The 13,578-nt window shown below is 52.9% G+C and overlaps 1 pseudogene; it reads left to right on the top strand.

Moving 5' to 3' along the window:
• The first annotated feature begins 218 nt into the window (after positions 1–218).
• Positions 219–393, top strand: LOC132247874 (U2 spliceosomal RNA; annotated as a pseudogene).
• The last annotated feature ends 13,185 nt before the right edge of the window (positions 394–13,578 follow it).

The following is a 13,578-nucleotide window of genomic DNA, read 5'->3' as shown; positions in this document are numbered from 1 at the left end:
TTAACAGGTTTGTGCGTTTCTATCCTCTTTTTCTCTCGGCGTCATGAACCCACTCCCTCCTCCCCCTACCCCCGGGCTGAGTTGCCTAACTTTGTATCATCTGTAACCTAGTTGCGTTCCCCACCTTACCCCCATCCTTCTATTGTTAGTTCCTCGCCCAGGCGCTCTGTATTTCCCTATCAGCTTTGTCTGCTTTTTTCTTGGATTTACAATTCTAAACATCTACTAATAGAAGTCAATCTGTTCTTATCAGTTTAATCGCTGATATGTCCTCGATGTGAGGACCGATGCATTAAACACATTTTTGGTGCTGGGAGCTGGCCTCAGAGCTTGCTCCAGCCCCTCCACGCATTGGCCCGGTATTGCAGTGCCGCCAGGCCCAGTGCCTGCTCCCCTTCTGAGGGAGCGCCGCCTTCCTCCTCCTCTATGGGTTCCAAAAGCAGCAGCAGGGGCGGGGCCGCAACCTTTGGGCGACCCCAAGGGGCAGATCCTATGCAAAGGGCTGCTGCCGGGTGGGCAGCATGCTGGCAGGGGAGCAAGCGAGCGCGCGCGCGCGCCCTCCCGCCCTCCTGCCAGGCAGCACTGCCCCCGCCGGGGGGCCAGGGCCTCAAGGCCTGGGCCCAGGCGGGCAGGGGGTGCGGACTGCAAGGGCCCACCATGGCCCTGGGGGCAGCGCCCGGAGGGCCGTGGAGGCTGGCGGGCAGGGTCCTTCCCCGCTACCGGCAGGCCTTGCACCCTCTCTGTCTCTCGCCCCCTGGCTCGGCCTGCAAGGCCGCTTAAGACCAGACGCTGCCTTTGTTCAGCCTTGTTGACAACAATGACCAAAGCCACAGCAGCAGGGCGTGGGTGGGCAAGTCCAAGTCAAGTCAAATCAAATGCAAGCAAAAGACAGAGACCAGGGCAAACAGAAGCAAGCCCGAGTCGAGTCGAGGCAGGGGCAAGCAAGTCCCAGTCAAGTCAAGTGCAACCAAGGCAGTAGACGGAGGCCCGCCCGGGCGAACTGAAGCAAGGAAGCAAGCCCGAGTCTAGGCGGGCGGGGGCAAGTAAGTCCAAGTCAAGTCCAGTCCAGTCCAATGAAGCTGCAGTAGACTAAGCCCCGGGCAACCTGAAGCAAGGAGTCGAGTCGAGGAAAGAACAGGACGCACCTGACCTGCCAGCCCCCGCTCACCCACACAGTGGCTTTCCCGCAGGAGAGCCAGCCAGTCGCTCAGTCGCCAGGCCCGACTGCCGCCGCCGCCCCTGGTCCTGCTCTGCAGGCCCTTTGGGCCGCCAGCCCGGGGTGCCCACTCCCCCTCCAGGCCTGGGCCGGTTATCGCTTCTCGGCCTCTTGAAGGCTCAGATTGGGGACGGCTGGGCGGAAACCTGGCTGTTTCCCAGTCGGGCTGACAGGAGACCGGGAGTAAGGAGAAGATTGCGGCTGGCAGAGCCATATCGGTGGCAGAAGGATCAGTGGTGGCGAGGAATATGCTGGTGGATGGGGAGGAGCAGAGGACGGAGACAACAGAGAATGGTGAGCTAATGGAGATAGGCGTGTGGACGGTGGTGGGCAGGAAGAGGAAGCAGGAAGAGGAGCTGAGGGAGGAGAAGGAGGTGGAGGAGGCAGCAAGAGTCGAGGCAGAGGGGAAGAAAGAAGGTAAGAAGGATCAGCAGGAGCGGTAGGATCAGCGGGACAAGAGCTCAGGAGGAAAAGATTGGGGAAAGGAAGAATGCGGGAGAGAAGAGGAAGGAGAAGATACAGGACCCATGTGGGGGGAGAAGGACCCACGGTGGTGGGTCAAGCTGAGGATTAAAGCGACTTTGCTAAAAGATGGCTTTATGGGAGAATCGAGACTCCAAAGGGCTGAATTTATGGAGAGAGCGTTATTTGGGGACTGTGGAGTGGACTCAAAGGACCTGAGAGCAGTAATTGCGCACGAGAATGGCAGGGCGTGGACTACCACTTTTTGGAAGGGGGCCTACGACGATTTTTGGGTGAGACACGATAAGTTGGTGAGGGCAGGGGTACTAAAGAGTGTATGTTTTGAGGCGGGGAGAAGGAACGGGAAAGGGTTTTGGTTGTTCAACGATACGGTGGAGCGGGAGGATATGTCGCGGTGGTTAGAGGGGAGGGTGCAGAGGGTGATGTGGGTGGACTGGGTTCTTGATAGATATAAAATTTGGAATGGGGCATGGAGGGCACAGGTGTTGTTATTTCAAGGGGAGAAGCGTGGTGGGGTGAAACACTTGCCTTCAATGTTTTACTTGGGGCCACACAAGGGGTATATTAATTACCAGGGGCAACCCAAGCTGTGTTTAAGGTGTGGGAAGGAGGGGCACCTGGAAGCATTTTGTGAATTTACACTTTGTTTTCGGTGTGGGGAACAGGGGCATAGGGCACAGGTGTGTAGATGGGTGGGGAAGTGTATTATTTGTGGAAAAGAGGAGCACATGTCCCCGGAGTGCCCCATGTCGTACATCAATCGGGCTCGGGCGGGGGGCGGAACCGGAGAGTGATGAGGAAAATGTGGAACCACGGGGGGTGGAGGTGGGGGGGGGGAAAATATTTGGAATCAGTATTGGGAATGGGAATGGGAGAGGGGGAAGGTGAGGAAGAAGGGGAGGGGATGGAGGTGGGAGAGGAGGAAAGTGTCTCCTCAGAATCCTCTCTGGAAGAAATAACCAAGGTTCAAGAAGGGGTGGGCATGAGGGAGGGTATGGGAGATGAAGGGAAAGAGGGGAAAGGGGAGAGAGTTTGAAGAAACTTGGGAAAGAGGAAGAGGTAATGGAAGTAAGTGGGAGGGAAAGTAGGGAGATCCCCTTAGGACAGGGGGAAAGAGCAGAAAATGGTGAGGGAAAGGAGGTGAAGAAAGTGAGGGGGGGGAAATGGGGAGATAAGAAGCAGGGGGGAAGGAGAAATGGGGAAAGAGATGGGAAAGGGAAAAAGGTTGATGCAAGGGAGGGAAGAAAAAGGAAGGAGTGTTGAAAGCAGGGGGGAGGGAGGGGAGAAGCATTTCTTGAGCCTGACGACCATTTTGGCTCTGGCAAAAGCTACGGGTATGGAGGGCAGAGGGGATGAGTGTGGGGGGAAGGTGAAGGTGTGCATTAAAAATTGTTGAGGATAATATCTTTGAATGTGAGGAGCTTGTTAAGAAAGAAGAAATGGGAAAGGGTGAGAGGGTGTTTAGAGCAGCACGAGGTGGATATTATTTGTCTACAAGAATGTGGAATTGGGTGGGGTAGGGATTATGGACACCTGCGGAGAAGGTGGGGTTGGGGGCAATCGTGGTGGGCAGAGGATAATAAGGCAGCAGGAGTGGGAGTGTTGATTAGGGAGGGGGGGATTTCCAGGTGAGGGGCGTGAGAAGAATGGTAGATGGGAGGTTGCAGAGGGTGAGTTTGAGGGTAGGGAGGAAGTTACTTTATGGAACGTATATGCACCTGCAGGGAAGGTAGAAAGGATGGGGTTTTGGAAGAAGTTGGCAATTTTTTGTAGGGGGGAGGGCATAAAATAGTAGTGGGGGATTTCAACTGTATAATACAGAGAGGGGATTGGGTGTGGGGGGGAAGGGAAGGGGATATTGATAGTATGGGGAGATATTTAAGGGACTGGAAAAAGGAAGAGGGGTTAAAGGATATATGATGGGAGGGGGAGAGGGTGGCAACGAGGGTGGATGCGGGGGGGGAAGGAAGCAATCGCGTATAGATCTTGTTTTTGTTTCACCAGGGGTGAAGGTTGTGAGGAAAGCAGTTGGGGATGTGGGGTTTTCAGCCCACCAGATGTTGAGGGTGCAGGTGGAAGTAGGAGATGAGGGGAAACAGGGGAAAGGGATATGGAAATCAAATTTTAAATTACTAGAAGATGAAGAGAGGTGTGAAGAACTGAGGGAGCTGTATAAAGGGTGGAGGACACTTCAGGGTTTTTTTGCAACACAGTGGGAATGGTGGGTGATGGGAAAAGGGAGGGTTAAGGAGTGGTTTATCAAAGAGGGGAAAAAGAGCAAGGGAGCGGGGAAGGGAACTGAAGGACAGACAAAGGGTTGTACAGGAATTGTTGAAGAGGGCAGGGGAAGGGAGGGAGGTTCGAGAAGAGTTAGGGGAAGCAAGACGGAGAGTAGAGGAATGGTTTGGGAAGCGGGAGATGGAAAGGGTTTTTTTGGCTAGGGCACCGTGGGCAGAGGAGGGGGAGAAGTGGAATAAGTATTTGGCATCTAGGGTGAGGAAAGGGAAGGCAGAGTTGGGGAAAATAAAGACAGGGGAGGGGAAATGGTTGGAAGGGACAGGGGGGAAATATTGGAAGAGGCGACAAATTTTTCTGAAGACTTATATAAAAGGGGAAAGGGGGAGTGGGAAGGGGGCAGACCAGTGGGTGAGGCGGTTACGGAGACAGGTGGCAGAGGAGGACAAGGAGGGATTGGAGAGGGAAATAACAGTGGGGGAGGTGGAAGGGTGTTTGAATGAGATTTATAGATGTTAGGGTCGGAAGGGACCTCAATAGATCGAGTCCGACCCCCTGCATAGCAGGAAAGAGTGCTGGGTCTAGATGACCCCAGCTAGATACTCATCTAACCTCCTCTTGAAGACCCCCAGGGTAGGGGAGAGCACCACCTCCCTTGGGAGCCCGTTCTAGACCTTGGCCACTCGAACTGTGAAGAAGTTCTTCCTAATGTCCAATCTAAATCTGCTCTCTGCTAGCTTGTGGCCATTATTTCTTGTAATCCCCGGGGCCGCCTTAGTGAATAAATACTCACCAATTCCCTTCTGTGCCCCCACGATGAACTTATAGGCAGCCACAAGGTCGCCTCTCAACCTTCTCTTGCAGAGGCTGAAAAGGTCCAGTTTCTCTAGTCTCTCCTCGTAGGGCTTGGTCTGTAGGCCCTTAACCATACGAGTGGCCCTTCTCTGGACCCTCTCCAGGTTATCTGCATCCTTCTTGAAGTGTGGCGCCCAGATGTGCACGCAGTACTCCAACTGCGGTCTGACCAGCGCCCAATAGAGGGGAAGTATCACCTCCTTGGACCTATTCGTCATGCATCTGCTGATGCACGATAAAGTGCCACTGGCTTTTTTGATGGCTTCATCACACTGACAACTCATGTTCATCTTGGAGTCCACTAGGACTCCAAGATCCCTTTCCACTTCTGTGCCACCCAGCAGGTCATTCCCTAGGCTGTAGGTGTGCTGGACATTTTTCCTCCCTAGGTGCAGCACTTTGCATTTCTCCTTGTTGAACTGCATCCTGTTGTTTTCTGCCCACTTGTCCAACCTATCCAGGTCTGCTTGCAGCTGTTCCCTGCCCTCCGGCGTGTCCACATCTCCCCATAGCTTTGTGACATCTGCAAACTTGGACAGAGTACATTTCACTCCCTCGTCCAAGTCGCTGATGAAGACATTAAAGAGTATCGGTCCAAGGACCGAGCCCTGCGGGACCCCACTGCCCACACCCTTCCAGGTCGAAACCGACCCATCTACCACGACTCTCTGGGTGCGACCCTCCAGCCAATTCGCCACCCACCGGACTGTGTAGTCATCCTCTTAAGTCACAGTCTCTTAACTTGTTCACCAGTATGGGGTAGGATACCATATCAAAGGCCTTCCTTAAGTCTAAGTATACGACATCCACCCCTCCTCCTGTGTCCAGGCGTTTTGTAGCCTGGTCATAAAAAGAGACTAGGTTGGTCAGGCAGGGAGATGGCAGGAGGGAAGGTGCCAGGGTTGGAATCGGTTGGGGAAGGAATTTTACTGTAAGTTTTGGGAGCTAATAGGGGAAGATATGGTGATGCTGTATAGGGAAATAACGGAATTGGGTATGGTGGGGGATGGGTTTGCAGACGGGGGTGGTGATTTTCTTATATAAAAAGGGGGAGAGGGGAGACCTCAAAAATTGGAGGCCAATTACATTATTGAATATGGATTATAAGTCTTTTATGAAAGTTTTAGCGGGGCAGTTGAAGAGGGTGTTGAGACAGGTGGTGGGGGAAGGGCAGACGTGTGCGGTGGAGGGAAGAAAGATTTACCAGACACATTGGATTTTGCGAGATATTATTGAATATGCACGGATGAGAAAGTGGGATCTGGGGATAGGGAGTTTGGATTTAGAGAAAGCCTATGATCGGCTGGAGCATGGGTTCTTGTTTAGGGTATTAGAGGAGGTTCGTGGGGTGGGTGAGGGGGGTGTATGAAGGGGCACAGAGTAGGGTGTTAGTAAAAGGATGTTTGAGAAGAGGTTTTAGGGTGGGGGTTCATCAGGGATGTCCACTTTGGGATTGTTTGTGTGGGATGGAGGTGATAGCACAGAAGATTCGGGGGATAGATAATTAGAGGGGTGCAGGTTCGGGGTGGGGGTAAGGAGATGAAGGTGTTGCTTTATATAGACGACATCATGGTGGTGGTAAGGGACAAGTATTCACTAGGAAGGGTGTTAACACGGGGGAGTATGGGGAAATTTCGGGGGCAAAGTTGAATAAGGGGAAGAGTACAGTGTGGATACAAGGGGAGTGGGAGTGTGGCAGGAGCAAGGTCAGGGTTGCTGTGCTCTCCCCTGTCGCCTCCTTTACTGTGCCAAGCTTCAGACTTGCACCCTCCTACTCACGCCGGCCACAACTTTGATTGTATAGCAGTTCTTTATAGGGAGGCTACCTTTCTGCTGCTTGGCACAGTTCCCCTGCTTCTAGTGTGTGTACCCAAGCCTTGTGGGCTATGCGTGTACAATACGGTCTTGCCCTACACCCCCCTGGCGTTCAGGCCCTCTGTGACCCTGTTTCTCATCAGGCTCTTCCCTCTGTGAGGTTGCCCTCCTGCCGGGCTCTTCTCTGGAGCTGGGGTCTGTACACCCCGAACTCCGTGCCCCCGCTGGGGCTAGGGTCCTCACTCTACCTACGAGTCCCCTATGAGGCCTCCTCCATCCCCTTATAGCCTCACCCAAACCACCGGTGTAATCAATAGCCAATACAAACAACAGCCTAAACATAAGCTGCCTGGCTATAACAATGCTCAGGCCTACCAGGTTCTCTCTCCTACCGCGGTGACCAATGCTGCTCTGGCCTTCAGGTTTCTCTCTCCTCTGGCAGGGAGCTCCTTCCTCCTTAGCTGCTGGTCAGAGAACTGCCTCTAGCCTCCTGCCCATGCTTTATATAGGGGCCCAGCCCTGCCCCTTCCTTCAGCTGGCTAGGCAGGTGTAAGCCATTAGCTCCTTTTGGTTGCCTCAGCAACCGGCACCTGAAGAGTTATCCCAGCATTTCTAGTAGCAGGCACCCTAGTGCCCTGCTACACTGCTCCCCGCTCATGATTCCAACTCACCCGGCTGGGTCTTGGTTCTCATCTGCTGTACCTCTTCCGTCTCCGTTCTCTCATGTCCAGGGCTCTTGTCCTTCGACCCCATCAGCACACAGAGGCGGAGGTTTTACGGCGCCTCCTACCCGCCTTTTACCCAAGGCGCACCATGTGGGATTTTATGGGATGTGCCCTGCCGCGGGCAGTCCCCCCACACTAGCCAACCTTGGTCGAATACGCTCCCTGTTGGTTGAGCTTCGGCCTGACTCTCGGGGGTTTTTCTCCCTCTCGCCTCTGGCCCACCTACATTCGATTCCTGTACACCCTAGTCTCTTCCCTAGGGCGAGTTGTGGGGTTTCTTGTCTCCTTGGGCCTTCCTGGAGCTCCTGAAGCTTCTCCCGTATCTCCCACTGCCTCTTCAACACCTTCTGGGCATCCTCTGATTTCCAGAGCTCTATCTTGCCCCTGCCCGTGGACCTTCCTCCTGGTCCTGTATACACCTTGACATAAACTACACTCCCCACTTTTTCTTCGATGAGGTTCCTTAACATCCACCATCTGATCTGTTTAGGGAGCCCATTTACATAAATCTGAGGTCTCTTTTCAGGTTCTGATCCCCCTTTTGGTGGTAGTCCTCTCCTCCTTGCCTGTTGGCATTTTTCCCCACTTTCACTACCAGGTTCCACGGGTTTACTTTTCCCGGGATCCCTCTTTGACCCGCATTGCCCCAGGTCTCAGGCTACCTGTGTACATTCTTGGCAGACAAAGCAGGCAGCTTCCTTCCTTGGGGTCCTCTGTTTGTCTTTCCATGTCATGTTGTCCCAGCCTCTACCAGGCCTGTTTCCCTTGGCTGCCGCTTACTGAGACTTATGCTGTTTCTCTTGTCTCTCAGTCATAACAGTTCCTTCAGCTGATGTTTGAGCTGGCTCATCTCCTTCGCATGTTCCTTCTGCCATTGTTCCCATCTCTGGTTCCAACCTTCTATCAGAGCTGGCAGGGCCTCCTTTTGTAGAGTCACTGGCTCTTCCTCTACAGCTCCCTCTTCCCTGGTGCTTCCTTCAGACGGTCCTGGCTCAGCCTCTTCCCTGGATTCATCTGGGCCTAGGTCTCTGGGGAACTCCCCTAGCTCCATATGCTTTGGGTTCTTATACCGGGTGGTTTCTAGCTGAGCCTCTACTTCCTTCAGGGTCCTTTTTACTACTTCCACCTCTTGGTATTGTTCCTGTTGTTTCCACTTAGCCATCATCACATACTCTGCTAATTGAGTTCCCAGTGCCTCCAACCTTTCCCGCACTGTGTCTGTGAACTCTCTGGTTTGTGATTCCTGTCTTTCATCTGACCTCTCAACCTCCCCCAGGTTCTGGATCTTTATAGCCATCTGCTCATTGGCTTCTTGCAATCCTTTTCTGTCTCCAGGCTCTGGATTTCTTGCCTCATCTTTTGCACTTCCCTCTGTAGCTGCTCATTCTCTTCCCTTATCCCCTTTTCCTTTGTTAAGCTATCTTCTAGAAGGGCTTTAAGGGACTGCATCTGTTGTTCCAGTTTCTCTTTTTCCTCTTTCATGCTCTTTAACTGGGTCTGTAGCTGCTCATTTTCTCGCTCCTTAGCTTTTAGTTCCTCTTCCTGAGACTGCATTTGTTTTCCCAACATTTCATAACTTGTGCCAAAATTTTTCATTTGTTCCACCTGTTGCATGAGAATTTTGTCCGTCTCTCTGGCCTGGGTATGGCTTTTAGATGGCTGGTCCCTCAACTCCTGTGTAAGATCTTCTGCGCACATACTTCTTTGTTGCCAACTTTCCAGCTCCTCTTGCAACTCTTCTATCCCGTCCTCCTGGCTATGTGTTTCTTTCTGCAGGACTCCTGTTAGGCCTCTGGCTATTTCCAATTTCCTTAGCACCTTCCTTTGTTCTTCTGCCTGTTTGGTGCCAGCTTCCTGAGACCTTGCCCCCTCTCCGCTATTCTTTCCTCCTGCAGCTTTTTCCATTTCTCTTCTCTCTCCCGGCTCCTCTGGACCTCCTGGGCAATGAGCCGTTCGATTGACCGCTTCTTCTCTGCTTCTATCGCCATTAAGCACCTAATCTCTTTTGATCCTCCCTCTTTCTTGCCAGACTGCACCTGAAACTCTAATGCAGTGGCTTGTGCTTCTGCTCTCTCCTTTGGGGCTTTTGCCATTCCTAGCTCCCACTTCAACCAGTCCACCTTCTCCTCCATCTCATCCATCCTTAGTTGCCAGTTAAGCTTTTCCTGTCTGTGGTTTCCCATGCTTCCTAACTTTCTGGGTTGGGCCTCAGTCTTACTCTGTGAGACTCCTGGCAATGAGCTAACTCCCTCCGCCCCATCTCACAAGCTGTGGCCACCCCCCCATTTTTTTTTTTTTTAAATCCTTTCCCGATTGTATTCTGGCCCACAGGTTCATTCTTCTCCATCTTTGTATGCAGCTGAGCCTTTCTCAGCCAATGCACCACTGTCGCAGGTGCGAGGTCAGGGTCGCTGTGCTCTCCCCTGTCGCCTCCTTTACTGTGCCAAGCTTCGGACTTGCACCCTCCTATTCTCGCCCGCCACGACTTTGATTGTATAGGAGTTCTTTATAGGGAGGCTACCTTTCTGCTGCTTGGCACAGTTCCCCTGCTTCTAGTGTGCTGTGTACTCAAGCCTTGTGGGCTATGCGTGTACAATACTGTCTTGGCCTACACCCCCCTGGCGCTCAGGCCCTCCGTGGCCCTGTTTCTCACCGGGCTTTTCCTTCTGCGAGGTTGCACTCCCGCAGGGCTCTTCCCTGCAATGCTGCCCCTCACCAGGGTCTTCTCTGGAGCTGGGGTCTGTACACCCCAAACTCCACGCCCCCGCTGGGGCTAGGGTCCTCACTCTACCTACGAGTCCCCTATGAGGCCTCCTCCATCCCCTTATAGCCTCACCCAAACCACCGGTGTAATCAATAGCCAATACAAACAACAACTTAAAAACACAAGCCCCTTGGCTATAACGTAAACATAAGCTGCCTGGCTATAACAATGCTCAGGCCTACCGGGTTCTCTCTCCTACCGCGGTGACCAATGCTGCTCTGGCCTTCAGGTTTCTCTCTCCCCTGGCAGGGAGCTCTTTCCTCCTTAGCTGATGGTCAGGGAACTGCCTCTGGCCTCCTGCCCATGCTTTATATAGGGGCCTGGCCTTGCCCCTTCCTTCAGCTGGCTACGCAGGTGTAAGCCATTAGCTCCTTTTGGTTGCCTCAGCAACCGGCACCTGAAGGAGTTATCCCAGCATTTCCAGTAGCAGGCACCCTAGTGCCCTGCTACAGGGAGGGCATAGAGGGATATGGCTTGGAGGCAATTAGGGACAACTTAAAGGTTTTGGGGGTTACTTTTGATAAGGATGGGAAGGGCAAGCGGGCATGGTAAGAATTGCAAGGGCAGGTAAGGAAAGTAGTGGGGTGGTGGGGCACAAGGGGATTGTCCTTGGGAGGTAAGGTGGAGGTGATTAAGAGGTTTCTGTTACCAGTGGTGTTATTTACGGGTAGGGTATACTACCCCGTGGATACAAGCGAGAAGGGTACAAAGGGAAATGTGTGTTTTTTTGGGGAGGGAAAGTAGAGAGGGTGGCACAGAAGGAAATATATAAGGAAGGGGAGCGGGATGGGTGGGGTGTACTGGAGATTGAAGTATTTGTGTATGGGCACGTGGTGGCCGGTATGGTGAAGGAAGCTTTGAGGGGGGAAGAATATGCAGGGAAATTTGGGAGATACGGGGGGGGGAGGAAGGATTTGGAGGGCCTTGGGGTTGTTTGGGGAAAGGTGGACGGGGATGTGGGCGGAAAAGCCGTCCTTACATTACGTGAGAGTGGGAAGTTTCATTAGGGTTAGGGAATTGGGTGGTTTGGGGAGAGAGGGGCTGCAAAGTACAAAGGGGATGTTTAAAGTGGTGGCCCCTCTCTCCGGGGCTTTTCATTTGCGGGATGGAGCCGTTGGCTCAGCCGGTGAGGGGGATACCAGTGCCGGTGGGGGGCGGACAATTAACCGTGTCTTTATACCTGGATGATGTCACCTTTGTGGTCAGGGATGAGGGGTCTTTGGAGGAGGGTGGTAGAGGGAATTAGGGAGTATGGGGAGGCAGCGGGGCCTCGGGTAAATAGGGGGAAAAGCAAGTTGTTGGCGGTGGGGGAGTGGAGGGGTTTGGGGGAGGAAGGGTGGCAGGTAGAGGGGGAGGGGATGAAAGTGTTGGGGGGTGTATATGGATGTGGGGGGGATCAGGGAACGGGCGTGGGAGGAGGTTCGAGGGAGGGTGAAGAAGGTGTTAGGGATATGGGGCACGAGGAAATTATCCTTTAGGGGGCAGGTGGGGATAATTAAACAGTTTTTGTTACCAATGGTGTTGTTTGTAGCTGTGGTATACCTGCCCCCCTGGCTGCAGGTGCAGCTGGTACAGAAGGAAGTATGTTCATTTTTCTGGGGAGGGAAGACGGAGAGGGTGGCAAGGCGGGAGGTGTGCAAGAGGGAGAAGTTGGGAGGGTGGGGGTTACCTGATTTGGAAGCCTTTGTTTATGTGCATTTTTGGAAAGGGGTGGTGAGGGTAGCAGGGTAAGAGGATAGGAAAGTGGGGGAGTTCTGTAGGTACTGGGCGGGGAGGTATTTAAGGAGGTTGGGGTTGTATGGGGGGTGGTGAACGGGGTTGTGGGCAGACAGACTGGCAAAGTGGTACACGCGGGGGTGGAATTTCTTGAGGGTAAAAGGGGTTGGAGGGGCTAGGGTGTGAGGGGCTGGGGGAGGCTAAGAGGGTGTTGAGGGAGATCAGGGGAAGGGATGGGATGACAGATATAGGGGAGTTGTCGTGGGCACAGGTGGGGAGGGTTTGGAAGGGAATAGTGGGAAAGAGGTGGAAGAAGGAGCACGAAGATTTTGCTTGGCAGGTGGTGCGAAGAGTGTTACCAGTAAGGGTGGAGAAACAGCGATGGGGTTCGCTGAGATCAGCGGAGCGTCTGCGAGAATTGTGCACGAGGGAGGAGACGATTTTTCATTTTTTATGAGAATGTAGTTTTGCACAAAGGGTTTGGCAGAGGGTGAGTAGGTTTTGTAGAGTGGTAGGGTGGGGGGCTTGTGTTAATTTCGAGGGGGCTTTGTATGGGTTCGTGAACCACAAGGAAAGGGAATGGGAAATTAGGGTTTTGTTACTTTGTACACGGGTGGCAGCATGGAAGGTGAGGTGTTTGTTAGTGCAAAAGGGGCTTTATTTTATATCTCAAGAGTGTATTTATTTGGTGTATGTGGAGTTGGGGTATTACAGAAGTAGAAGGGAAGGGGAGTGGGAAGGGATTGAGTGGAGGAGGTTATTCAAGTAGAAGGAGGGAGAGTTGGGATAAGGGGAAGGAGGAGAATGGGAATGGAGTTGTTGGAGGAGGTGTGAGGGGATAGGGGTTTTTGTTTGCGATACGTTTCAAAATGAAAAGGGGTTTAAGCATTGCTTTCATGGATGTGCGGAGCTTGCTTTCGAGGAGACGGTGGTAGGGGGTGGGGGTGGGTGGTACTTGAGGACACTTCAAGTTGATATTATACCTGTGCAGGAGTGTGGGATTGGGTGGGAGGAAAATTATAGGTTTTTGAGGAAAAGGTAGGATAAGGGGCAATCGTGGTGGGCCGGGGCAGAAGGGAACAAGGCAGCAGGGGTGGGAATACTTGTTAATGAGACATGGGTGAGGGTGCTTGGGGTAAAGACCTTAATTGAAGGCCAATTACAACTCCTGAAGGGGGAGGGGGAGGAGGTAGGAATTTTCAATGTTTATGCACCTGCAGTGAGGGCAGAACAGAGGGAGTTTTTTCGAAGGTTGGGGATATGCAGGGGAGGGGGAGGGACAACCGTGTTTGTGGGAGACTTTAATTGCATTATTGAAGAAGGGGATAGGGAAGGGGGTGTTGGGGGTGGGAAGTTGGATAGTATGGGGAGGTGGTGGTTGTGGAATCGGATACAGGAAGAGGGGTTGCAGGATGTTTGGGAAGGGGAGCAGGTGGGAACCAGAACTGATCTGGGGGGAAGAGGGTGTCCAGAATCAATTTTGTATTGGTTCCTGAGGGGGTGAGGGTGGAGGGCAAGGAAGCGAGGGAAGTGGGTTTTAGCGACCACAAGTTATTACAGGTGGGGGAAGGGGGTGGGAGAGGGATGGGAGTGTGGAGGCTAAACATAAGGGTGTTGGGAGATGAACGGGTATGCGGGGCTTTTTGGAAGGAATACGAGGGGTGGCAGTCATTGAAGATTTTGTTTCAATCTACATGGGAGTGGTAGAGGGTGGTGAAAGAGATTAGGAGATGGTTTATAGGGGTGGGAAAGCAGAAGGCATGAGAAAA

Source organism: Alligator mississippiensis, chromosome 1, assembly GCF_030867095.1.
Source record: "Alligator mississippiensis isolate rAllMis1 chromosome 1, rAllMis1, whole genome shotgun sequence".
Taxonomy (NCBI): Eukaryota; Metazoa; Chordata; order Crocodylia; family Alligatoridae; genus Alligator; species Alligator mississippiensis.
This window is presented reverse-complemented; position numbering and strand designations above follow the sequence as displayed.